At 43.1% G+C, this 25,528-nt stretch overlaps 1 protein-coding gene and 1 non-coding gene across 4 annotated transcripts in view; one reads left to right on the forward strand and one right to left on the reverse strand.

Moving 5' to 3' along the window:
- Positions 1-25,528, reverse strand: part of LOC140305316 (potassium voltage-gated channel subfamily KQT member 5-like) — a 126,372-nt gene that overhangs the window by 84,860 nt on the left and 15,984 nt on the right. The window lies entirely within an intron of this gene.
- Positions 10,398-10,470, forward strand: trnak-uuu (transfer RNA lysine (anticodon UUU)). Its single transcript has one exon. It is a non-coding gene; the product is annotated as a tRNA-Lys (tRNA).

Here is a 25,528-nt window from a genome sequence, read left to right on the forward strand (position 1 = left end):
CTCTGATGTGGTGTGACAGACAGACAGCAGCATTTATTCTCATATTCAACAGCTCTCCTCTCTCAGGTCCAATCAAGAAAGCTGAAAGGCTGCAGAGGCAGCACTTAAAGCAAATCCCCACGTATGCTGAGTGGTGCACACAATGCACTTATTTTGCTCCTGGTCACATGTTCACCATCACCTTCCATTTTGAGCCATAATCTTCCTGAATAATGCCAATTACTGGGCAGTGGAAGGAGAAAGGGGAGAGATGAGAACACTTGCAGTGAGGAGGATGAAAAGACAAATCGCAGCATAAGTACTGAATTATTTTCATGGTGATTTGCATGTCAGTCAAGCCTCCGTGTGCATCTTTGCTATCAAGCTTTAAATGATTTGCCTACAGGCTCGGAGCTGTTGGTAAAAGTCCTCTTATCTCCTAACTGAAATGTTGATGCGCCCAAACAAATTTGAGCTAACATTAAAATGTCTGGCAGAGAACGGGGGGGTGTTGATCATCACGGCAGACGATGATCACATCACAGAAGAGCTTCAGGCATTCTGGATGAACAGTTACTGAGAATGACATCATTTTGTTGTAGGGTGTCACCCCATTAACAGCAGACAGTGACATCATCCCTGTTGTTGTCTTTTCCACAGCAATCCTGACTCTCAGTGCACGTTTGTCCTGATGAAACATTAAGAGTGAGTGAGCAGGAAGTATCGTCCCAAAGCAGCTTCTCCACCAAACACCCAAAAACACACAGGAATAACAGCCTCGTCTCGCCAGAAGACGTGTGACAGCAAAGTTTGTCCACATCTGCGGTTCGAAGTGGGAGACATGCACCGGCCTTGTTGCTTTGTGCTGGGCAGCGGCCATGTAAGATGGGATGTGTTACGAAGATAAACTCCAACCATCCAGGAGTGAAAAATAATGTTGAAAACCATATGCACGGAGCACTGAGGCCAGTTTAATTCAAACCGAGTGTAAGAAAAATAGGGCTGCCACAAACGATTATTTTAATAGTCGACTAATCGGATCATACGTATATTTAATGTAAAACATGCAGCTTATGCACCAGGATGCAGCTGCTTTTATAATAACCATCATTAGCTTTCAGCTTGGAGTGTTTAAGGTATATGCTAGCTAAAAAAAAGACAATTAATATTATGAAATATGCAACTTATTTAACTGTGTAGCAAACACACCAAAATAAATACTTGAACTTGGTGAACTTGGTGAACTGGATGAGACATGAACATCTTTTGCTAAATTCAATGTCAAAGGAACTCTTCCTGGGAATCTTTGGGGCCTTTAAAGATTACATCTCTAAAGCTGTTGACAGGAAGGTGAGAATGGGCACCTTAGCATGAAATATTGTGAAATATTGCACAAATATTGTACAATATGTATTGTAATTATCATACACACACATCTTGAATTCCAGGTAAACTGGTTTGAAAATGATGGTGCCAAAAACTAACCTAATCTACATTAAGTGAGCTGGAAAGATTGAAATGTTTTGTTATGACTCACAAGACTCACCTTTCCAGATTAACTAGGACAGTAAAGCTCAACACCGCCTAATCCTCCCTGAAAGGTCTTAAGTCATCCTCTCTGTAAAAAAATCTAAAAAATGTTGAGTAATTACACTGAAACAGACTAAATAACTCGATTCGCACAGAACCGAACAGCTCAAAGTCCGGGGATGAAACCTTTTCTCCGCAGCTTGGTGATGAATAACGCCGTCACACATCGGAGATGAACGCTGTTTAAAGGCACTTCCGGTTTGTGAGCTTTTGTGTTTTCTGTGACTGAAGCTTTCATCGGAGCCGGCTGACAGTTGCAGTGGGACACAATGACAGGGAGGGGCTTATCACTCAGCAGCTCATTAGACACTAATGGAAACACATTGAACATATTTCTGCTTGTTGTGCTTTCCTGCTGAGCTTAGAGACTGTCAGTGTCAAACAGCTGCCTGTTCTGTTTGTTTTCAGCCACATGTGACAACAAGCAGAGGATGTTAGTCCAAATGAGACATTATACGGTCTCTGCAGTCTTAACATCATTTAACATCTTTAGCAGGAACAATAAACACTAATATGCACCACCATGAACCTTATTCTGTCTCCTGTGCCAGTCCTAAAATAAATGATGTTTCTATGTGGTCGCTGTCCTCTTTACTGGAAGACGAGATCGCTGCTTAAAGGCTGAAGATGCTCAAACAGCTCAGCTTAAAGAAGTGAGCAGAAAGTACGCTGAGAGCTAACGCTGACACCACTATTAACGCCCTCTGAAGGACTCGCTCTCGGGCCCTCACACAGCACAGATGATGACATACCAGGCTTTTGGGGCTCGAGACTCGAGGCTTCCATTAATGTACCGGTTCATGATTAAGAAATGACTTCTTAGAGAAAATAGCTTCGCTGTGCAGCTGACAGAGTGAGAGAGAAGCGACTGAGGGAGGATGGAAAGTGAAACCTGCTGCAGCGACAGGTTTGAACGGAGAAAAGTGCTACGAGAGAGCGATGGAAGATGACACATCTAAGAAACTAATGAGAGGTGGAGGTGATGCGGCCGTCCATTGATCACTTTTTGTTCAGTAAGTGGTTTGTCTTTAAGAGTCATTTCTAAAATGATCAGGATGACTCTGTTTAGAGGATCTTGGATCCAAAGACACATTAAATGCACTCTTTTACTGGCAACCCTTTCACTGCTGTGTTTACAGGGGCCACACTTAAAGCCAGCCAGTCTCCAACCTGTAAAAGCAAAGCCTGTCTCACATAAACATCTTTATTTGTGCCGATGGGAACAAATTGTACTTTTGTTCCGCCCTGAAACCCTGACAGGACCTCATAAGCCAGAAAAAGGAGGAGAGGATCCATTTTAAGGACGTTTATGATGTTTTTAACGCCTCCAAATCAGACTGAAAACAAAAGTCATGCTTCAAGTAAAGTTGCTCAAATCCTGACACAGCGACTTCCAGGACAAAATGCTCACTTACTGTCAAACATGTCCCACCTGCTGTCAGCGGCCATTTTGACGATTTAATGTTATAGCTGATCAGCGATTGATTAGCTTTAACTTTAAAAGTTGGCATTGTTCCCCACCTCATCCCTCCATCCACCTGTCCATCTCCACATCCTCTTATTCTCTCATCCCTCATTTTATTATTCCCTGAAGTCCCTGAAAACAAACCCATCGTTGTCTCTGTTTCTGTTCTCCAGGGAATATTTCTTGGAATCACCTTGAAGGTCGGCGAGCTTTTCGTCACGGCTGATTTCCTTCCAAAGCATGTTCATATGGTCAGTAAATGGGTGTTAAAACTGGTGCATAAAGATGCACACACAGTGCCACCAGATGGTTTCTCCTGCAGTGGAAACTCCCTGTTTTTAACTCCAGTTTGTGCATGAAGAAGGTCTTTGCAGTCTGGATGTTGGATTGTTGGTCTTTTATGTAGAGTGAATGCATCTGGTGCTGTTTTAAAACAGCTAAATGTGCACTTTGAAGTGCGGCAGAGCACTGTGCATACTGTACAAAACCGGGATGGACAGTCTTTAGGCATGCTTGATTAAACTCAGCAATAATCTGCACCCTGTCAGGATGGGCTTGCTGCTGTTCCTTCTTACATTACGAAGTATTCGCACAACTAAAGACCTCTCCTGGTCAGAAAACACTGGTAAGGAAGGCCCAGCATCATATCCATCACTTACTGAAAAGGAACACACTCAGCATTAAAATAAAGGCATATAATCTAACCATATAATTTTATTTCCATCAGTTCCGTTAAACACAGATGTGATAAACCTTCACAGAGGGTTTTGATGATCCAGTAAATGTGTCATGATATACTAAGTGTGCAAATCTGATCCTGAAAAACCTCTGTGGAGTGAAGACGTTGATCTTTGGGTGGGAACATGTTGGGAACTACTGACTCAGAACATGTGCATGAGCCGAGTATCAAAATCAAAGTATTAGCCGAAATGACCCTTTAAAGTGTTTGACTGCAGCTTTATTAATCACCAGCAGACAATAACAGTCAACCGTGATCAAGGGATATTTCTGCAGAGAGGTCAGAGCTCCTTACCCACACGGAGATTCCAACAGACTGAGAAGCTGCTGAATAGAAACTTCTGCATGAAATGTAGTCTTTAAAAACCTGCTCATCACCACAGGCCTCGTGTGTCGTTTCACTTCCTGAAAAGGATGAGGCTGCAGCATGTACCTCTGAGGGCATGTGAGACATGTGGAGCATTAAGCTGCAGATAGGTCGGTGGTGGTGGCCATGATGAGGGAGGCTCTGGGGGGGTGAGACAGGGATGAGTCAGGCAGGCATGGGGGCCCATTTCAGCAGCTGCTGGGTTTTGGTCCCCTGGCGGGTCAGAGGACAAGATGTGTGTATGGTGGTGAGGTGGAGGGCGGGGGGTTATTTTTGAGCACCACCATTCTGAAACATGAACCCCCTCCACCTCCTCGACATCTTTCCTCTCTTCGCCTCCTCCGTCCCTCCCCCTTTTCTCCCCTGGCATCCCATTTCCCTGTGTAATTAGGCTTCTAATTAAGGCTGTGGATGTTGAGAGGATGAATGCCCACTCAGTCTCTTTCTCTCCATGCAAGTAGCCTTCAAGCTCCCCCATAAAGTCTGCCACGCACCGAGCTGCTTTCTCAGACTAATTCTGCATTCGTATATTTAATACTGAGGTCTAGTTTGGTATGAAAATGGATGAAATGAGTGAATAAAATGCAAATATGAGCTCTGGGTGAGGAAAACGACAGAATAGTATACCTCCTCTCACTTAAGGATAACAAAGAGGCAGCAGTGGTTCTAAAATAGCACAATGAAGAGTACGGAGGCTGGGGTTGTGGATGGATGGATGCTTTGAGCTGTGTTTCAGTGCAGCAGCCTCTAGTTCAAGTCCCAAATTATTCCACAGAAAGCTCTCGTATTTCCATGAAAAGACAACAAGCTGTTGGTGATTCTTTTACTGCAGAAAAACAGTTAAAGAAAGTGGCATCTGGGCTGCATGAAGCTCCAGGGGTGTGTGCTCACGTGTGGGAGGAGAGGTCGGTACCACATTTCCACCCTCAACAAATGACATCACCAGCAGGAGAAAGGGGTGACACATCATCTTTGTTTGTGTACACTCTGTGGTTGGCACACCGAGCTGCAGCAACACACTGGCCTCATGCAAATTAATGACTGTTTTTATTTCTGACAGTAGATGGTGGCAACGATAGGCCTTAAAAAAAAAGGATAAAAATAATAAAGTCACCCTTTCAGACAGGAGATGAGGGAAGAGTGATAGTGTAAATAAAAGCTATCAATGGTTTAATTTGGGACCAGCAGTGCTGAGTTTACATGATCAGGTGACCTTTTCACTTAAAGGGGAACTCCGGTATTTTTAAACCTTATTTCTGGCATGAAATACGTTCATCTGCTCACCGAGAACAGTTTGGTGAAAGTCGGCGTCCTTCAGAAGATATTTAGATAACTGGAGATCCATATAACGGAGTGAACGGGGCTTAGAGGATGCAGCCTCTAAATAAGGCATCATCTGTCTTTATTTCACCAATACTTTAAGAAGAATGAATGAATGAACGTGTGCTATAGCTCTGTTAGCTCAGAGCTGCTGTTATGTGGCTACTTGTAGCTATAGGAGAGCTAACGGAGGGATTTCTACACAGGCACTCTACTGGGACCACTTCATCCACACGCCCCCCTGCAGCACAGTTTATTCACTCCGTGCTCTATGACAGTCGGCTAACTTCACACAGAGTTTGCTGCTGATAGTTTTGTGCAACATGGCAGGATATTTATCAGATTTTGACGACGTGAACGACAACTTTGAGTAAGATGGACGTTCTTACCGGAGTGAATGAGCTGTGCTGCAGCGGCAGGCGTTGCAACTGAGGTGCTTCAATCATCGTGATTTATTAATCAGATCCACATTCGAGTCTTCTCCACAGCTCCGCCGTTCATGTTCTAAAAAAATGTGGATTTAATACTGAAATCATGATAAATAACATGCATGATTTCATGTTTGTGACCCTTCAGATGAAGTTGTGATCATAAACGATGACCAATAGATGGTGGAAACAAAGCTGCTTAGGCTCCAGTAGACATGGGGTTCCCAAACTTTTCAGCTTCCGAACCACAAAATAAGAGTCCTTTGAGTTAAAAGTGTTAAAACACTGCTAATAAACCCGTTAAAACAGTTCTACGCTGTAATGTCGACACAAACCACCAAAACAACCATCTTTAGCTGCGGTTTTGATCCCTGTAACATTTATGGCAAAGACTTTGCTGTTAAATTCCTACAGATAAAATTTAATTTGATTTCTGGGGCTAATATCCAGAACATTCAGAAACCTTCAATTCAATTCAGTTTTATTTATAAAGCGCCAGATTACAACAAATGTCATCTCAAGGCACTTAAGTAATAAAGTCCAATTCAAGCCAATTGGAATTCAATTCATTGTAATCATAATCCAATTAATTCATATGGAGCCAATTCAAAAATAATATCCGAGCTAAGGAAACCAACAGATTGGACCGAAACTTGTCTTCAGTCCAATCTCCCGTCCTGAGCCTGAGGGACTGTGGAAAGGAACGACTCCCTTTAACAGGAAGAAACCTCTGGCAGAACCAGAACCAGGAAGAAACCTCTGGCAGAACCGGGAAGAAACCTTTGGCAGAACCAGACTCAGGAAGAAACCTCTGACAGAACCAGAACCAGGAAGAAACCTCTGGCAGAACCAGGAAGAAACCTCTGGCAGAACCAGACTCAGGAAGAAACCTCTGGCAGAACCAGGAAGAAACCTCTGGCAGAACCAGACTCAGGAAGAAACCTCTGGCAGAACCAGGAAGAAACCTCTGGCAGAACCAGAACCAGGAAGAAACCTCTGGCAGAACCAGAACCAGGAAGAAACCTCTGGCAGAACCAGAACCAGCAAGAAACCTCTGGCAGAACCAGAACCAGCAAGAAACCTCTGGCAGAACCAGAACCAGGAAGAAACCTCTGGCAGAACCAGGAAGAAACCTCTGGCAGAACCAGAACCAGCAAGAAACCTCTGGCAGAACCAGAACCAGGAAGAAACCTCTGGCAGAACCAGAACCAGCAAGAAACCTCTGGCAGAACCAGAACCAGGAAGAAACCTCTGGCAGAACCAGACTCAGGAAGAAACCTCTGGCAGAACCAGGAAGAAACCTCTGGCAGAACCAGAACCAGGAAGAATCCTCTGGCAGAACCAGACTCAGGAAGAAACCTCTGGCAGAACCAGAACCAGGAAGAAACCTCTGGCAGAACCAGACTCAGGAAGAAACCTCTGGTAGAACCAGGAAGAAACCTCTGGTAGAACCAGGAAGAAACCTCTGGCAGAACCAGACTCAGGAAGAAACCTCTGGCAGAACCAGGAAGAAACCTCTGGTAGAACCAGGAAGAAACCTCTGGCAGAACCAGGAAGAATCCTCTGGCAGAACCAGAACCAGGAAGAAACCTCTGGCAGAACCAGACTCAGGAAGAAACCTCTGGCAGAAGAAACCTTCAGCTTCTCTGGTAAAATGCCAGTAACTGGACCGACCGCTTCGGATTGTTGGGCTCGTGATTCTTCTGAAAATAACTAAATCGTTTCATTGATATTAGTCAACAAAGATAAACTGTAGCTCCAGAAAGACCAAAATGCTGAAACCAAGGCTTCAGAACAGCAGTTTAAAATTCAGTGGGTTCATTTAAATAGTTTTTACAGTCTGTAGTTCTGACCAGTTTGTGATATTTGAGGTATTATTATTTCTTGCTGTTCCTAACAAAAGCATTTTACACTAAAATCTGACTTTTGAGTGCAGTGGGAAAGTGTCTGATCAGCATTCGGTCCCCGGTGCTGCACTTGGGGCCACAAGAGTGGACACAGCTCATCTTTTTATTTACAGAAGCACATTTATCGACCGTAACTTCCTCACACTGAGGCTCTAAAACTGACAGTAACAACTCGGACTAAAAGAGAAGAGACTGATCGATTTTACATGTCTGCCAGTGTCATCCTCAATCTTCCTGTGTGGGAAGTCTGAGGTCCGGTCAAACATAATAAATGGGCCTATTCATCTAAGAAAGCTGTGCTTATCAGAAAATGTGGTCCGACACAGCCTGTGGGATACAGTTCAATGCCATCATTTCATGTTGTTGAAGCTTAGCTGCTTGTCCCCTGTGGGTTAGTGGCAGTTATGGACTGGATGTGAACACAGTCCCCAAAGCTCTGAGGGTGGACACACTATGACTGGCAGTGGGAAAGGATTTAATCATCATGTTTTAGCCAGTGTGCCAGCATCCGAAGAGCCTGTTTCTCAGAGCTACTTTTTGCATAAATAACAAGTAGCTGACATGTAAAGATGAACCATTCGATTAGAACTGAACAGAATCCACAGTCAGTGCTCAGGTTTTTTTAGCTCATCCCAAAAACTGCAGACTTGGCTATTAAAAAGATATGAACATCAATAATTACTCATGACTGAAATACCTTGGTTGTCTCATTAATAAATGTATTGTTCTTACACTAAAGCTTGCATGAGATTCTGTTCATTCATGTCTGTTCCTGACATTTTATGGGGTTTTACATGAATTCATTCATGTGACCTTAAGGTAAAGTGTTACCAATGCATGAGCATGAAGTGACAGTCATAAGAAAACCAGCACACAGCAGGGAGAAAGCTGCAGAGGGAGGTGTAAACAGCTCTGTGAGGAGCAGAGCTTTAGGCGAACCAGAGCCTAATCCTCTGCTGGCCAATGCCGACATGTCCTTGAGGGGCACTGCTCAGTGTCTGACCCTCCACTCTGACCCGGGGGCACCAAAAACAGCACATGAAAAGTGTCCGATGCACTAAAACGGATCTCCAACATGCCACGTGAAGGATTCAATGTGTCCTGTACATGTTCACTGTAAATCAGCAGAAAGGTTCAGCGGGGGCTGTTTGTTTCATATTTGTTGGTGTAAATGGCTGCAAAAAGCTGCAAATGACTAGTGGAAAACATACATTTGTGGGTTTAATTTTTTTTTCCCTGCTGCTGCACTTGAAAAGGAAGGTGCAGAGGGTCGAGGATGGCAGATATGCAGAATCCCAGGTGGAGGTTGTTAATCCATCGTACAGATATTTATACCCCACCCGTGCAATTACGTCCTAATATGCAGAGACTGACTGGCGGTCATATGGAGGGGTGACCGGTGGCAACCCACACGGAGAATGTGCACGGAGAGAGTGGATGTGCACGTTTTTATGGTATAGAGAAGGGAAAAATGCACTGATCTGCAAATGGATCGGATGCGTGGGCTTCTAGTGTTAACGCTTGCTTGTGTGTGGGGTGAGCATGAGTGCTCACTGGGTTGGTTGCTTTGTTTATGTAGTTAAAAGTGTGTGTGGGTGGGTGTGTGAGCAGGGTGTGAAACAGCTGATGGGTTCAAATTTAAAGCCCGACAGTGAATGTGTGGAAGAAGCAAAGAGCGGCCTGCCAGCACAGGCAGCTGCCTTTCACATCAGTGGCTCTGCTCACACCGGCCACTCCACACGGAGCCATTTTTCACCCCAAGATCAAACGTATTAATGAATCGCTGAGGCCTAAAAGTCTGCTCGTTTGATTGTTCTGTGAGACATCGACTCAGCCCTCATTTCTTACATTTCGTTTCCAAGCAGCCAGATTTTCCTGTAATCTTTTAAAGTGGTCTTGAGCAACAGTTCTCTAAACTTTCTGAAGCTTTAATAACTTGCAAAATAAGGATGTGGGAGAACTTCGCAGCTGCCAGGAGTGTCCAAAGTGTTTCTTCTTCTGGTGTAACAGTTCTGGGGTCTGTTCGGTTTGTCAACGCTCTTTTTAAATCTCACATGGACATTTTCTTATATATGACAAAACTCTAACTCTGGCTGGCTGCACATTTATCAGCTCAGAGGCAGTAAAAGTCCTTTAGTCAAATATATTTCTGATATTTCTGATATTTCTTCCATGATGACATAATGTTCCATCATTATCTACTCTTTGACTTTTATTTTGTGAACACTGAATTAAACTAATCACATGGGGGTATTAATATAATGTACAGTATTGTGAAAAAGCCCTGATCCAGCCTTCATTTCTTTATATTTTCCTTCCAAGCAGCCAGACTTCCCGGTAATCTTTTAAAGTGGTCTTGATCAATAGTTCTTCAGGCTTTCTTTGGACATTGGCTGCATTTTCACTCATTTTCAGTCCTTGTACCTGACCACTTTCAAGCATAAAAGAGGCATCTAACTCAAGGGATGAAGACAAAAGTGTTGTGTCTACACATAAGAGGATAAAGGTTCTGCAAACTCTGTTGTTGTCATACAGTTTATAGTGTAATTCCAGTCAGTGTGTTTCAATGAATCGCTGTTAATTTAAAAAGTAAAAGCTTCAGAGCCTGGGTATCTCAGTCGGTAGAGCATCAGACTTTTAATCTGAGGGTCCAGGGTTCAAGTCCCTGTTCAGGCTGCCATACCTCAGAGGTTAGAGTGGGTTGTCCTGAAGGATGGTGCCAAATCTGGAGGAGTAACTGTGTGTGACAGCATCTTAATCTTAAAACAGTAACTTCTACCAGCAGCCCTTTTACCTGTAAATCTACACCATGAATGGTTGGAAGAAAATCTGAACAATGCATTTGGTTTTAAACTGTGAGACCAAGTCAAATGTTTCCAGGATACAATAAAAAGTGTTGAAAATGTCTGTGAAACACAATGACTAAAGTGCACCATCATACTGTGATGTTTGAGAATGAGCCAGAATCGAAGTGTGTTTAAACACTCTGAGCCCATGAATCAGATCCCAGAGAACTACAGTTAAACCCTGCAGGCAGCATTTCAGTGTTTCAGCTTCTGTATTTGGGTGTTTGAACTCAGGGCCACTCTATGCTCTCAGCATGTGGTCCAACATGCACTTCAGAGCCTCCTATAGAAGGCCGCTGTTACTACTTCAATTATATTGTGTTAAATGTTTAAAAAGTATGGTTCAAACACTGGCGTATAGTGTTTCAGCAAGACATCACCTTATACTGCCCCCATATATTCAGAGAGGCTGGCATCTGAAAGAAGAGCTTATGGAGACTTTAGAAAGGGCTGTGTGAGACATTCTGCCTGTTTTTCTTCACGCTCGAGGCTGCACTGCCTTTGAGGTGCAAGGGTAGAAATAAAATGTAACTCTTAGATCTAATAGTTGATCTTAAGACTCCTCATTACTTTGCAAGTGTTTTCTGTCAGTGAGGACATGAAAACAGACCACACAAGCCTTTATTTTTCAGAGTTTTAGTTAAAAACAGGCACAATCTGTTATGATTTCATTTGCAGGGATGAACAGAACAGCTGACTGACAGTAAATGCTCATGTTTTAAAGATTTAACCGTCATAATCAATACAAATAAATACTGTGACATGATGGAAAACAATGGATATTTTCATTAACTGTGCTTACAGAGGCCAAAATAAGTCAATCTAAAGCATTTAACATGTTGCCACCATCCACGGCATCATCTTATTATGATAAATATGTTTTATTTAATCATCCTTAAATGATTTATGCAATCAGCAGACAGATGCAAGGTTAAAATACAGGTTGGTTAAGTCCAAACTGAATCTGAGGAACAGAGAGAAACATGAGAGGTGTTGCAATCCATCCCCAGCCTTCCCAGGACCAACAGCACGGCAGCTGCTGGAGGAGCATGCGAGATCACATGAGATCTGTGTTTAACTAGTCTTCCAGCTTAATTAAAGAGAAGCCAACGAGCACGCAACTTCACACTGTGTTTACGACACCAATAAAGCTTTCTCTGTGTCACTGGTGGCTGCAGATGTAATGAGTCCTGCTCACAACTTCTCTGTCTTTTAAAGCAAAACTCTGGATCTTGATGAGCAGACACCACGAGACGTTATTAAGGGCAAATTAGTTAACTGTATTAAAAGCTAGTCAGCAGGAATACATGAAACAGAGCATAAAACAGTGGATTTAACAGTTTTCAGCTGTAGTTTTACAGCTTTAATTTCCCCTCGGTCTTACCCACAAAGGTGCGGCGCTTCGGTCCGTGTAGGGTGGGCTGAGCTGGGAAGGCTTCACTGAGACAGAGCATGGAGCATCGTTCGGTTACAGAGGGGAGGGCGTGATATGACGCAACTTTACTCATTAAAGCTCTGATGGATGTTCAGCTGCCTGTGAGAAGAAGGGGTAAACAGCAGCTGTTCATTAGAGAGAAAGTTGTTCCCGCCAGAGAAGGTCGTAACTGTGTCCACACGGGGAACGGAGAGGCTGCAGCTCAGGACAGAAAACAGCTGATTCATGAGCAGAAAGACCCCGACTGCCTGACCAAAGAGAAGAAAAGCCGACACCTGACCAGCGTATTCGCACCAAATGGTTATGAAAAAAAACTGCTCTCCTTCTGGGTTGTTTAAAAGCTTGATCTTTGCACCAAGTGTCCCATGCATGTTGACGTTGGAAAGCAAAGGAAAGGTAACCACCGGAAGCCCCAGTTTGAAGCCAGACAGGTCGGTGGCTCAAGCAGACGGAGTCTGAGGTCAAAGATCAGCTGCTTTTTAGGATGAAGCAGCAGGTGGTTGATGAGGAAGCTACTCAGCATGCATTAATGTTCAGCCAGAGGAAGACGAGCAGCAGCAGAGTGGTCTTTCATTTTTTTCTGCTGAGGTGATCAATGTATGCATAATCAGAGAGGTCTGTTCAAAAGTCATTATATTCTTCTATTCATGAGCCGGGCAGCAGTCAGGATACAGGATTACAGTCTCTCAGGTTGAAAGAATTTATTCATTGTGACAGAGACGGGTGGTTCATTGTTAGGGCTGCTAAAAAGCTATCACATTACTGCTGAGGCCGATCTTCATCACCGAGGAATCTGCTGCCTGCTTTCTGCAGCCATACATTGAGTTTTTGCTTTTGAAAAATGTCAGAAATGAAAAACGGCCCATAAAAGCCCAGAGACTTTTTCATATTGTTAAAATGAGCTTTCTTGCTCAAACCTAGCAGAGTAAAATGGAAACAAGAAAGAAAGATGCTCTCAGAATTAGATTACCACTGTTCATTTGAAGTGGGCAGCACCCTTTTTCAGTACTTGCTACAAATGGAAGCTGATTTTACTGCTTCTTTCGGACGTAAAAACCCCAGAAAGGCAGGTATGGCACCAGAACTACGCATGTTTACTGTAAATGACCAACATTCAGCCTTAACTGGGTCAAGCCTACCTAAACTTAGCAGTCATGGGCAAGATCTGCACTTACATTGGGACTTTAAGACCTCCGACTTATGACATTTGGGCCACATTTGACCCACAAAACACTCACCATAAGTGCCAAAAGGAGCCCAGATTATGCATTTGGTATCTGGTTGTACAAAGTATGCTGTTTTATCCCTTTAATTATCCCTGACCTGTCGAATACATTCAGTAATGAGTGAAGAAGATGTGAAGAATTGTAGCACATCACATTAAAACAGGGCAGTTCTGTTAAAAAGTGCAACATCACTGAATGGTACCACAGCCCGTTTATCTCCATAAGCAGCCAGGATACACATCAGTAAGTGAAACATGGTGCAAAACACATCCAGAAACATCCACAAAGGTCTTACCAGGACACACATGAGTGGAATTCTTTCACGAGTCAGACTTTTCAAATAATTACTCCTCAGTCACTGAGGAGCAGAGCTGGTCAAAGCATCCTGAGCCTAAAAGAATTTCTCTGTAATCCCTCGTCCATACAAGGCCAGCAGAGAAAAGACTGAGTCAATTAACAAAAAAAAGACCACAACAAAGGTTTTAAGAGAAAGAAGCGAAGCAATGTAGGATTTCAGCACATGTCAGCTGGGAGTTGGTGACGTTTCCCACTTTGTGAAGGTTTTTTTTCAGCTGAGCTGAGACAAAACAAGCGTTCTAAAACCAGAGCAGACGCTTTAAGATGATATGTCTTGAGCTCAGCTAAGACTTGCCTGTGACACGTCAAACCTGACAGCGTTCCTTCCACAGAGGTTAAACAAATGTCATGCTGACCAAACACCAGCTGATTCCTGAAAGCAGGACGACGAGACTTCGCCTCAAAAAGTCTCATTTTCATCCTGGTCCCATAGAAAGTTCCAATAAGCCTCCATCAGCTGCATTTTTACAGCATTTTTAGGGAAACTTTCATTGTCTTTTGCAAGTGCTTCATAAATAAAAAAGGAAACTGCCACCAATGCTCAGAGATGCAAGGTCATCATTTGAAATTCAAGTTTTTTGGATCACATTTTCAGGTCACTGCTGTTGATGAAACTGTAACAGATACTTGGAAAACAGAAATCTGCACACTTTTAAGCATCGTTTTCATTGCAGTAAAAGTCTTGACTCGACTAAATGAGAGTGAGAAGCTTCTGTCAGCAGAGAAAAAAGCCACCTCCATTAATAAACCATGCTCCAGGTTTCAGAAATCATACACATGGATATGTAAACTACACTATTCAGACGCACAGGTGGGATATCTGAGCCTCGTCTTTAAATACTTTTCCTTTAGAAAAGGTTTCTTTTCAGAGAAGTTAGGTTCTTGTTAAAGTCAGCGATGCTCCTTCATGTGGATGGGGCCTTCCTCCTTACGTTGTCACGGTAACGTTCCCACTTTCATTTTCATTTACACACAACAGCTGAAAACCTGACAGGGCTGTTAAATAGCTGCTGGCTGGCTACTTAACAACCTTTTATAATAAAGGCTATTTATACTCTGCCGTCCTTTGATGGAGCACATTCAAAATTAGCACTTTAATGCCTTATTTTTGCGTTAACAAATAAATTAATTATCGCCGACAATTATTTGTCTCCCATTAACGCAGTTTTTATTATTTATTATTTTTATTGTAAACGTCTGTTGCTCACCGGCTTTTATTTTGAAAAAGTCCAACATGAGCGAGCCTCGTAGCTTACAGCTGACAGGAAACAGTCAGAAAAGAGAAGAATGGCGGATGAAGCGCGCTAAACAAACATGGAGAAGGTTACGGATCTTTTACACGACCATTTTCATTTAAAAGCTCTTCCAGATTAGTGACCAGAGCCAAGTTATTTGGAAGCTCTGCAACGCTGAATTGTCTTATCACCGCAGTACTTCGATCATATGACTGTACAGTTCCAATAAAAGTGCGTTACATGCTGCTTTTGAATTCATTATTGGATTTTGCGTACAACAATGCGATTAATCGTCATTAATCACAGGAAATCATGCGATTAATCCTAATTAAAATGTATTAAAATGCCCTAATTAAAATGTAAACCATCTATGATGATGACGAAGAATTTAATACACATTAAGCCAGCCTCAACCCATCAAATGTTTGCGTTTTCTTCCACCTGCGTGAAGGATTGAATGGCATCATAGAAACACACACCTGGTACAGGTATGCATCAAACATAACTTATCAGAAGAATACGGAGAAACACAGTAACTTATTCATTACTTTAACAATCTGAGCTGAAATTATAAGTAATGCCTGCTTAACCATTGTCTTGCTGGTGGTTTTTGGGACATTTACGAAGTGCACTACTCCTTTATGACTACAGGAAACTGGTCAGAGACGAGTCTGTGTTTAATTTCAATTTTTCGCTAAAGAGAAAGCCACCTAAAGCACGAGAGCTGCGGGCAGAAAATATGCAGAGCTCATAGTTTGAGGACAAGATCTAAATATAAGTTATGAATAAAATCCCTCATTAAAATGTATTTAATCCGTCCATAAAACCAATAACGATGGATGGTTTTCCGTCTGCCAAGAGCAATGATTCTGCTGCACAATCCTCACCGCTGCAGCAAGACTAAAATATAAATTACCCTGACAAGCATTTTTCCAAAAACCTCAGTCACCATATGTAAAAGCGAGCTGTAGTGGAGCGGGAGCATGACTTAATCGTTGTGACAAGCCAGTCTGATGGAGATTCCAACATGGAGCTGAGGCCCTTCATCGCTGAACTGTCCACACGCAACAATATCCTGGGAAAACAAATGCGTTTTCAGGTGGCTTTCGGTTTCAATGCACTTGTTGCAGAAAACACACAAAGGCCATATATTCTTCTGTCAACATACCTTTCAAAGTGCTTTCATCTGCGATATGCGATCAGGCTACTGTACCTCATACTAATCTATTCTCTGCAGTAAAGCAAGCCTATTAAAAGCCTGTGTGGGTAACATGACCCCTGTGGTGCTGTCACTCCTGTTATTCCAACAAGCAGCTGTTGTGTGCTCCTGCTCAACTTGATTTCCAAAATCCAACCACCCCCCCCACCTCAGACGTGTGAGCTGGCATTCTGAGGGCTGCAGCTTATTTAGCAAAGACAGACACTTACAGGTTGACATGACTTGGCAAACAAAAGCGACAGGCCGCAGCTCAGAGTCAATTTAACAGACTCCAGATGGGATTGTAAGTGACATTTGATTCACACACCGGATACAAAGCTTCTCATGAACAGTCTGTAACCCAGTCGACTTCCTAATTAAACGTGGACATCATTTAACCCTGTGTTTTAGAACATTATGCTCAGTTAAAATAAGGTCAATCTTCCTTACAGTGATGGCACACCAGCTGGTCAGACCATCACTCCTACACTCCTTCACATGCTCATTCAAAGTAGCCCCAATTCTGTGCATGTAAACACACACTCAAAGTAGTTTTGGCCGCCGTTGTGATCATACCTGGCTGTCTACAGCTTCTGTCAGAGCTCATAAGGAGAGGAACTGGGCCAGAGTAAACACAGCAAGGTTAGAAAGGGTGGCCAAGCTCAGCTGTGATGAAGAAGTGAGAGTTACAAGAAGTTTCATTTTACTCCTGCTGCACAATAAAGTCTGTGCAAATGATTAACCAGCACCTGGCAGCATCTTAAAGTCTTTCCTGGAAACTGATTAAACAAAAAATAAACAATTCCTTTGACATATTTAGATCTGGGGTCTGACTGTGAATATGCAAATTAGCTCTGACCCGCAGCTACAAGCTAGCCTGTCAGCTGCTGTGATGAAGCAGGCACGATGCTGGTCCACACGACTGCACGCTTCTGCCTTTTTACACCAGGAGGTTCCACAACACAGAGAGGGCTCTGTTCCACTGAATTAACACCAAACTGCAGAAATCATTGTGCACTTTTTTCCCCACGCGACACAAGTAGCGATGTAGAAGGGAAAATACACGATGGTTAGGAACCATGCACACGTCCGAGAGAACAACACCCTGTGGGACAGTGTGTGTCGTGTGGAGGGCTGTTACACCGAGGCGGGGGTGACATGAGGTGACATGCAGCAAACTGAGCCTATAGAGAGAGCGCAGAGACACACAAACAGCATAATATGGAAAATAAGAGATGGCGGTAGCACGTAGCTAATAATGTGCTGCAAGGTCTGGTTCCTCTGGTTTGAAATATAAAGGATCAGTCATGGTGCCGACAGCTTGTTTCTCTCACCATGTAAAAAACACCAAATTAACATTTAAAAAAGGTTAAAACCTTGATTCACTACTGTTAACATCTTTTTTTTGTAAAGGTTGTGTTCTAATGTTCAGCCAATCAGTGCACAGTTAAGTGGTTTTGATCAAATACTGTACAGCTGAGTCACAGATGCTCTCTTTCTGTGCAGAAAGGTGCCAAAAACCCCAGTAAAATCAGTCCCATGAACTCTGCAGGTGTAGACACAAAAAAATGCCTTCTGCAGTGTTAAAAATCCTGAAAACGTTCCTTCAGTCTGATAGAAAAACAGTCAGAGCGTGCAAACGGTTTCTGACACGTGAGCGGCAGCTGGAAAACTTAAGGGCCCTTCCACAGTTGGTACTCCATAACATACTGAAGTTTGCATGAGCCAAATGACCTGTACTCTCTGTAACTGTCAACACCGAGTGCCTGACCCAGGCAGAAAGGTTGCGTTTGATAGGCTGCAAACTTGGCTGCAGATCCCACATCAGCTGCTAAAGGAAGAATTTCAAGATTCAGGAGGCGTGTTGAGGATTTACTCGAGTGTCTATCAAACATTAAAACCAGCTGTCTTCTTAAGAATCCGTGCATGTGTGCGGATTGTCTGCACCCACATTCATGCCTGACAGATGAAGCCTGAAGACAGGTGAGTCTGTGCGTCCAAAAGAAAACATGCACCAATGTGGAGCAGCACATCGTAAAATAAACTTAATCCGTGAGGAAAAAAATGTAGAGGAGCTTTGTGTGAATGAGGGGAAGTTGGAAAGGGGGGAAACTGTACTTGAGCCCTGTAGAGTTGTGTCTAATGTGGATTCATAGCTGCCTTTTTGAGCGTTCTCAGAGCTGAGGAGGGGAGAGTGTGAACGTTTCTTAGATACTGATACTGTTACTTAGATCATTTGCCCACATAAAATAAAGGAATCCCACTATTATTCTCAATGCTTTGTGTAGAGTGGACACAGTAGTGATAAAAGCATGAATGTTCCTCATTTCTTTATGTATTTACAGAAAAAGATGCTGGGATTTATTAAAACATGGAGGATATCGTTCACCTTTATCCTCCAACACAGCCTGAACCCTCTGAGACGAGTCTTCAGGAATAGTTCTCCAGGCTTCTTGAAGGACATCCCAAAGCTCTTCTTTGGATGTGGGCTGCCTTTTGTTCCGTTCTCTGTCAGATGATCCCACACTGCTTCAATAATGTTGAGGTCCGGGCTCTGGGGAGGATTCATCCCTCCATAAGACCTGTTGCCACTGATTTTCAGTCCACTTCTTGTGTCATTTGGCACAGCTCAGCCTTTTCTCCCTGTTTCCCTTCCTTAAGAACGGCTTCTTGACAGCCACCCTTCCATGGAGACCATTTCTGATGAGGCTTGGGCCAACAGTAGATGGATCAGCTGAAGGTCCAGATGCATCTCTCAGGTCCTGTCAGGTCTTTGCTGGATTTTTTCCTCTTTCTTAAGGACATCACTTTCAGATCCTGTTCATCTGCTGTAGATAGTTTTTTAGGCCTGACACTTCTTCTTTTGTCCTCCACTTGTCCAGTTTCCTCAAATGTTTTAAGGACACACTGCACACCATGCTGAGATATGCCAAGTTTTCAGCTAATAGCTCTTTGGGAATCACCTTGTTGCTGCAGAAATCCTATTTTCTGTCTGTCAAATTGTGTTATCTTTGCTGTTTTTCATAGATGCAGCTAAAGAAATGGGAACAAATGATGTGTCTTTGTGACAAAGTGCCTAAAGATCCAGTTTAAAATGGCTTCTTTGCTAAATTGTCTGTTATGTGTCGACACAACACTGGTTCATCCCTTGAGTTAGGAGCCTTTTTTCTGCTTGAACGATCCATTTCAAGTGGCTCTACAAACTATCTTCCATACTTTCTTTTGACTTCTCTGAATAATTATAATAGACACAGGATTTAAGAAGATGTCTCCTGGATTACACACATGTGGAGGGACCTCAGCAATCTAAAAAAAGATGATTTTAACTTTGTTTTATTCCAGACCGGCACGTTTTCTGTTCATGTGGCTACATGATCCTGAAATCTAATCTGTCAAACTGTGTTATCTCGATGTAACAAAGAGCTTAAAGACATGATTTAGTTTTTGCTAAGTTGTCTGTTAAGTGCAGACACAACGCTGGTTCATCCCTTGAGTTTGGAGCATTTTTCATGCTTGTGTGATTCAGTTTTAAGTGGTTAAACAAGCAAAAAGTAAAATCCATTCCAGACAAGAACTGGACTGAAAATTGGTAGAAAATGTCCAAAGAAAATACCTTCAGACAGCCTGGAGAACTATTGCTCTAATCTTTAACAGATCAGAAGAAAATCTGTCTGCTTGGAAGGATAAAAAAAAAAGAGGGGAGGCTCAAGACTTTTGCACATTATTGCATGTCAGATCGGGTCATGTTGGGTTAAAAGAGTGAAGCAGCTTTGAAAAGCATCGGGCTTGGAGAGGCTGTGTTCTCTGGCCACACTTGTTTCTTTTCTTTGATAACATCAGAGGACGGTAGCTTAGCTGAGCATCATTTGACACGTGTGGTTCTTTGTTTTCTTGCTCCTGGACAAATCCATTATTGCTCCCCAATGTCCCTCTTTTCCTGCTGCAATTTTCCTGTGTTTATAATAATAAGCCTCATTATTTTGCGTACCACAATTTTCTGCGACATTTTGCCTTTTCTGATGCAACAAAAATTTGCCAATTGATGAATCGGGACACTTTTCTGTGGTGTAGTTACAGAAACTCATAAAAGCACATATTACCAGAGCTTCTGTGCCGTCTCTGTTGACTGTCTTTCAAACAAGATCCAATGTTGTGTTTGTCAGGGTGCTAAATTTTCCCTTCGTGACGCTGATAATACGTGTGCTCACAGCTGATTACACTTCAAATAAGCAGGAGGATTATGAGAAGCATCACTCTGCTGCAGCCGGAGGAGCTGACATAACAATCCTGCAGGAAAAAATGCTGCACACACACAACCAGAGGCTGTGAAAAACATCAGAAGAGGAGAGGCACATGACAACCTCTTCATGTCAGCGGCATGTGTGTGATCTCTCCCTCCTTCAGCCAAGCAACCTTCGTTTCACGCACACACTCACAGCATTTCCTCTCTGCGGATGACACAGGACCTCGCCCGAGGTGACCTCAGCAGCAAACTTACCACTAATGTGTTCTGACAAGTCAGCTACAAGAAAGTGCTAACGGAGCAGTGTAATGGTTAAAAGCACCCTGGCGTTCATTCATACCTCAGCACTTTAACCTCAATCCTCTGACTTTTGCGTTGTCTAATTTTGTGAGGACATATAAGAGAAGACATTGTTCGGGCTGTGGCTGTGTGGGAAAGTGAGTCCTGGAACAGTTCTGGACTCGATGTGCCGGAGGACGGGATCATAACTCTGCAATAGATCGAGGTTGACCAGAAAACACAGTTTCTTCTCACAGAATCAGACAGAAATGTGTTGACCTTTTACATTTATGTCACGCAGACTTCAAGCATGATTTAAAAAGGGATGGCAGTGGCAACGAAACAGGATGTTTGATATCTGTTAATCCGATTTTAAAAAAGATTAGAAGCTGGTCACACCTTTCCTGCAGTGTTTGTGACATGATGGCGGGGGCCACGAGTAATACCTGATGATCACGATGAATAAATAACACAGAATATGGGGCCTCTGTGCTGGCTGTTTACGGGTTGAATGAAGCTCAAAGTGATTCCCAAACAGAAGGACTGTGCTGGCTCACAGGCTGCTGGGAGCTACCATGATGCGTGAGAGCGGGAGGTCAGTGTGACATCACAAAGAGAGGGGTTAAGTCGGGCCGAGGCTCTCTGTGGATCAGCCCCAGCACATATGTTTTGCATATATAAATGTACTGTATTTTCCGCACCAGAAGGCGCTCCTAAAATCCTTAAATTTTCACAAAAACCGGCCGTGCTCCATATAATCCGGAGCTCTGTATGTGTGCACCGTGTGAATCTGTCACGGATACCGCCATTTTGAATTTACCGCGGGGCATTAAGCCCCCTCTGCATCACTCACCGCTCTCGGACATTGGAAAAGAACGGCAACTGGTCACTTCCGTCGCTCGCTTTGCGTTCGGCGTGAATCCAGGCGGATCCCAGCCATTCACTCTGAATGGGGTGAAGATTGGATCGAGCTCGTACTCAGCGACTGAATCGTGTCATTAATGCTTCTGCCCATGTCCCAGTGAACCTGTTCTTCAGTCTGAGATGGGTGATGCAGACCGATGTGCAGTTTATAAGTTTATAAAGTGTAAAAACCACCGATGATGTTGTCCTGGACTGTCGGACCATGACACAGGAACATAACACATGCACTACGTGTGCTGGCAGCCATAAACCAATCAGAGAACATTAGGTAATACTGCGCCTTATAATCAGGCGCGCCTTTTGTATGGGTTAAATACAGAAATGGACCCCAATAATTGAGGGTGAGCCTTTTGTATGGGTTAAATACAGAAATGGACCCCAATAATTGAGGGTGAGCCTTCTGTATGGGTTAAATACAGAAATGGACCCCAATAATTGAGGGTTAAGTACAGAAATGGACCCCAATAATTGAGGGTGAGCCTTCTGTATGGGTTAAGTACAGAAATGGACCCCATAATTGAGGGTTAAGTACAGAAATGGACCCCATAATTGAGGGTGAGCCTTATGTATGGGTTAAGTACAGAAATGGACCCCAATAATTGAGGGTGAGCCTTATGTATGGGTTAAGTATAGAAATGGACCCTAATAATTGAGGGTGAGCCTTATGTATGGGTTAAGTATAGAAATGGACCCCAATAATTGAGGGTGAGCCTTATGTATGGGTTAAGTACAGAAATGGACCCCAATAATTGAGGGTGAGCCTTATGTATGTGTTAAGTATAGAAATGGACCCCAATAATTGAGGGTGAGCCTTATGTATGGGTTAAGTACAGAAATGGACCCCAATAATTGAGGGTGAGCCTTCTGTATGGGTTAAGTACAGAAATGGACCCCAATAATTGAGGGTGAGCCTTATGTATGGGTTAAGTACAGAAATGGACCCCAATAATTGAGGGTGAGCCTTCTGTATGGGTTAAGTACAGAAATGGACCCCAATAATTGAGGGTGAGCCTTATGTATGGGTTAAATACAGAAATGGACCCCAATAATTGAGGGTGAGCCTTATGTATGGGTTAAGTACAGAAATGGACCCCAATAATTGAGGGTGAGCCTTATGTATGGGTTAAATACAGAAATGGACCCCAATAATTGAGGGTGAGCCTTATGTATGGGTTAAGTACAGAAATGGACCCCAATAATTGAGGGTGAGCCTTATGTATGGGTTAAGTACAGAAATGGACCCCAATAATTGAGGGTGAGCCTTATGTATGTGTTAAGTATAGAAATGGACCCCAATAATTGAGGGTGAGCCTTATGTATGGGTTAAGTATAGAAATGGACCCCAATAATTGAGGGTGAGCCTTCTGTATGGGTTAAGTACAGAAATGGACCCCAATAATTGAGGGTGAGCCTTCTGTATGGGTTAAATACAGAAATGGACCCCAATAATTGAGGGTTAAGTACAGAAATGGACCCCAATAATTGAGGGTGAGCCTTATGTATGGGTTAAGTACAGAAATGGACCCCAATAATTGAGGGTGAGCCTTATGTATGGGTTAAGTATAGAAATGGACCCCAATAATTGAGGGTGAGCCTTATGTATGGGTTAAGTACAGAAATGGACCCCAATAATTGAGGGTGAGCTTTATGTATGGGTTAAGTACAGAAATGGACCCCAATAATTGAGGGTGAGCCTTATGTATGTGTTAAGTATAGAAATGGACCCCATAATTGAGGGTGAGCCTTATGTATGGGTTAAGTACAGAAACGGACCCCAATAATTGAGGGTGAACCTTATGTATGGGTTAAGTATAGAAATGGAGCCCAATAATTGAGGGTGAGCCTTATGTATGGGTTAAGTACAGAAATGGACCCCAATAATTGAGGGTGAGCCTTATGTATGGGTTAAGTATAGAAATGGAGCCCAATAATTGAGGGTGAGCCTTATGTATGGGTTAAGTATAGAAATGGAGCCCAATAATTGAGGGTGAGCCTTATGTATGGGTTAAGTACAGAAATGGACCCCAATAATTGAGGGTGAGCCTTATGTATGGGTTAAGTACAGAAATGGACCCCAATAATTGAGGGTGAGCCTTATGTATGGGTTAAGTATAGAAATGGACCCCAATAATTGAGGGTGAGCCTTATGTATGGGTTAAGTACAGAAATGGACCCCAATAATTGAGGGTGAGCCTTATGTATGGGTTAAGTACAGAAATGGACCCCAATAATTGAGGGTGCGCTTTATAATCAGGTGAGTCTTATAGTGCGCAAAATACGGTAAATATATATATTTCCTCAAATATAAATATGTGTAAATATATATATATATTTACACACGTTTTCACACTTTTCTCAAGCCACAGTTTCCATGACAGATTATAAACAAAACACCCCAAGTTGGCCCCTCCTCCTCAACCATGCTGCCAGTAGAGCATTTTGTGCAGCATGAGCCACAAAACAACGCAGTAAAGACCTAATTTCCCCGATTACTTCACAGAGGTCCTGTTCGAAGGCCTCTTGTGCACCAAACCGACGGGAAGAACCAGCGGCGTTGAAAGCTTTGCTTATTTCTGTCGATGCAGTCTTTCCTTTATTGTATAAGGTACATACTGTCCCCTTCTGCACCTGCCAGCTATATCTTCTTCGTCCTTGCTGCTGTTGGAAGTCATCTTTGCTTTGTGTACACGTGCCTTTTTTTTTTTTTCTGGCCCATATGCTGGCGACATGCAGAGAGACAGCAGAGGGGCAGAGATGGCTTTTTCTGGCTAGTATGCAGTCGTGGTCTGTTCTGAATCATGACTATCAGCAGGTCTTTAGTTTCTTCTCTTCACCTTTGAGATGTTGGTGTCAAAGTCTTGCTTGTTTGGGAGAAATGAAGAATAAAAATTAGAATAAATCACGTGTGACATGTTCACTAAGAGTGATGTGTGGGTGACTCAAGGTGGTGGGGAAAGAAGCTGTCCAGCAAAGCCGACTGTGCTTTGTACGCTGAGAGATCATCAAAGAGCCTTTGAGCACATAACACCTTCCCACAGCTTCTTTTCTCTGTTAATGGCTTCACCGAGCAGACCTGTGACCCGAGTCAGATATAACACAAAGCTGAGCTCAACGTCATGAGGACCGCCGACATCTGTCTTGAACAATGTTCAGCATTTACAAAATTATGCTGTAACTATAAAGGCAGATTTTAGTTAAAGGGGAACTCCGGTATTTTTAAACCTTATTTCTGGCATGAAATACGTTCATCTACTCACCGAGAACAGTTTGGTGAAAGTCGGCATCCTTTGGAAGATATTTAGATTCCTGGAGATCCATATAACGGAGTGAACGGGGCTTAGAGGATGCAGCCTCTAAATAAGGCATTATCTGTCTTTATTTCACCAACACTTTAAGAAGAATGAATGAATGAACGTGTGCTATAGCTCTGTTAGCTCATAGCTGCTGTTATGTGGCTACTTGCAGCTATAGGAGAGCTAACAGAGGGATTTCTACACAGGCACTCTACTGGGACCACTTCATCCACACGCCCCCCTGCAGCACAGCTTATTCACTCCGGTATGAACGTCCATCTTACTCAAAGTCGTCGTTCATGTTGTCAAAATCTGATAAATATCCTGCCATGTTGCACAAAACTATCAGCAGCAAACTCTGTGTGAAGTTAGCCGACTGTCACAGAGCACGGAGTGAATAAGCTGTGCTGCAGGGGGGCGTGTGGATGAAGTGGTCCCAGTAGAGTGCCTGTGTAGAAATCCCTCCGTTAGCTCTCCTATAGCTGCAAGTAGCCAGAAATAAGGTCTAGGTGTAAAAATACCGGAGTTCCCCTTTAAATGAAGCTAGCTGCTGAGCTCAAAGTTCATAATTAACTGGAAAATAAGCTAGCTTGAAATCTCTCAGCATTGCCAGGATATTAGTGGTCTGAGCACATTATCAGAGGAAATTACACCACTGTGAGCTCATGTATGCTAATCTGACAGTTAGTTTCTTAACT

The sequence above is a fragment of the Leuresthes tenuis genome, unplaced genomic scaffold, assembly GCF_036924035.1.
Source record: "Leuresthes tenuis unplaced genomic scaffold, fLeuTen1.0.hap1 SCAF_4, whole genome shotgun sequence".
Taxonomy (NCBI): domain Eukaryota; kingdom Metazoa; phylum Chordata; class Actinopteri; order Atheriniformes; family Atherinopsidae; genus Leuresthes; species Leuresthes tenuis.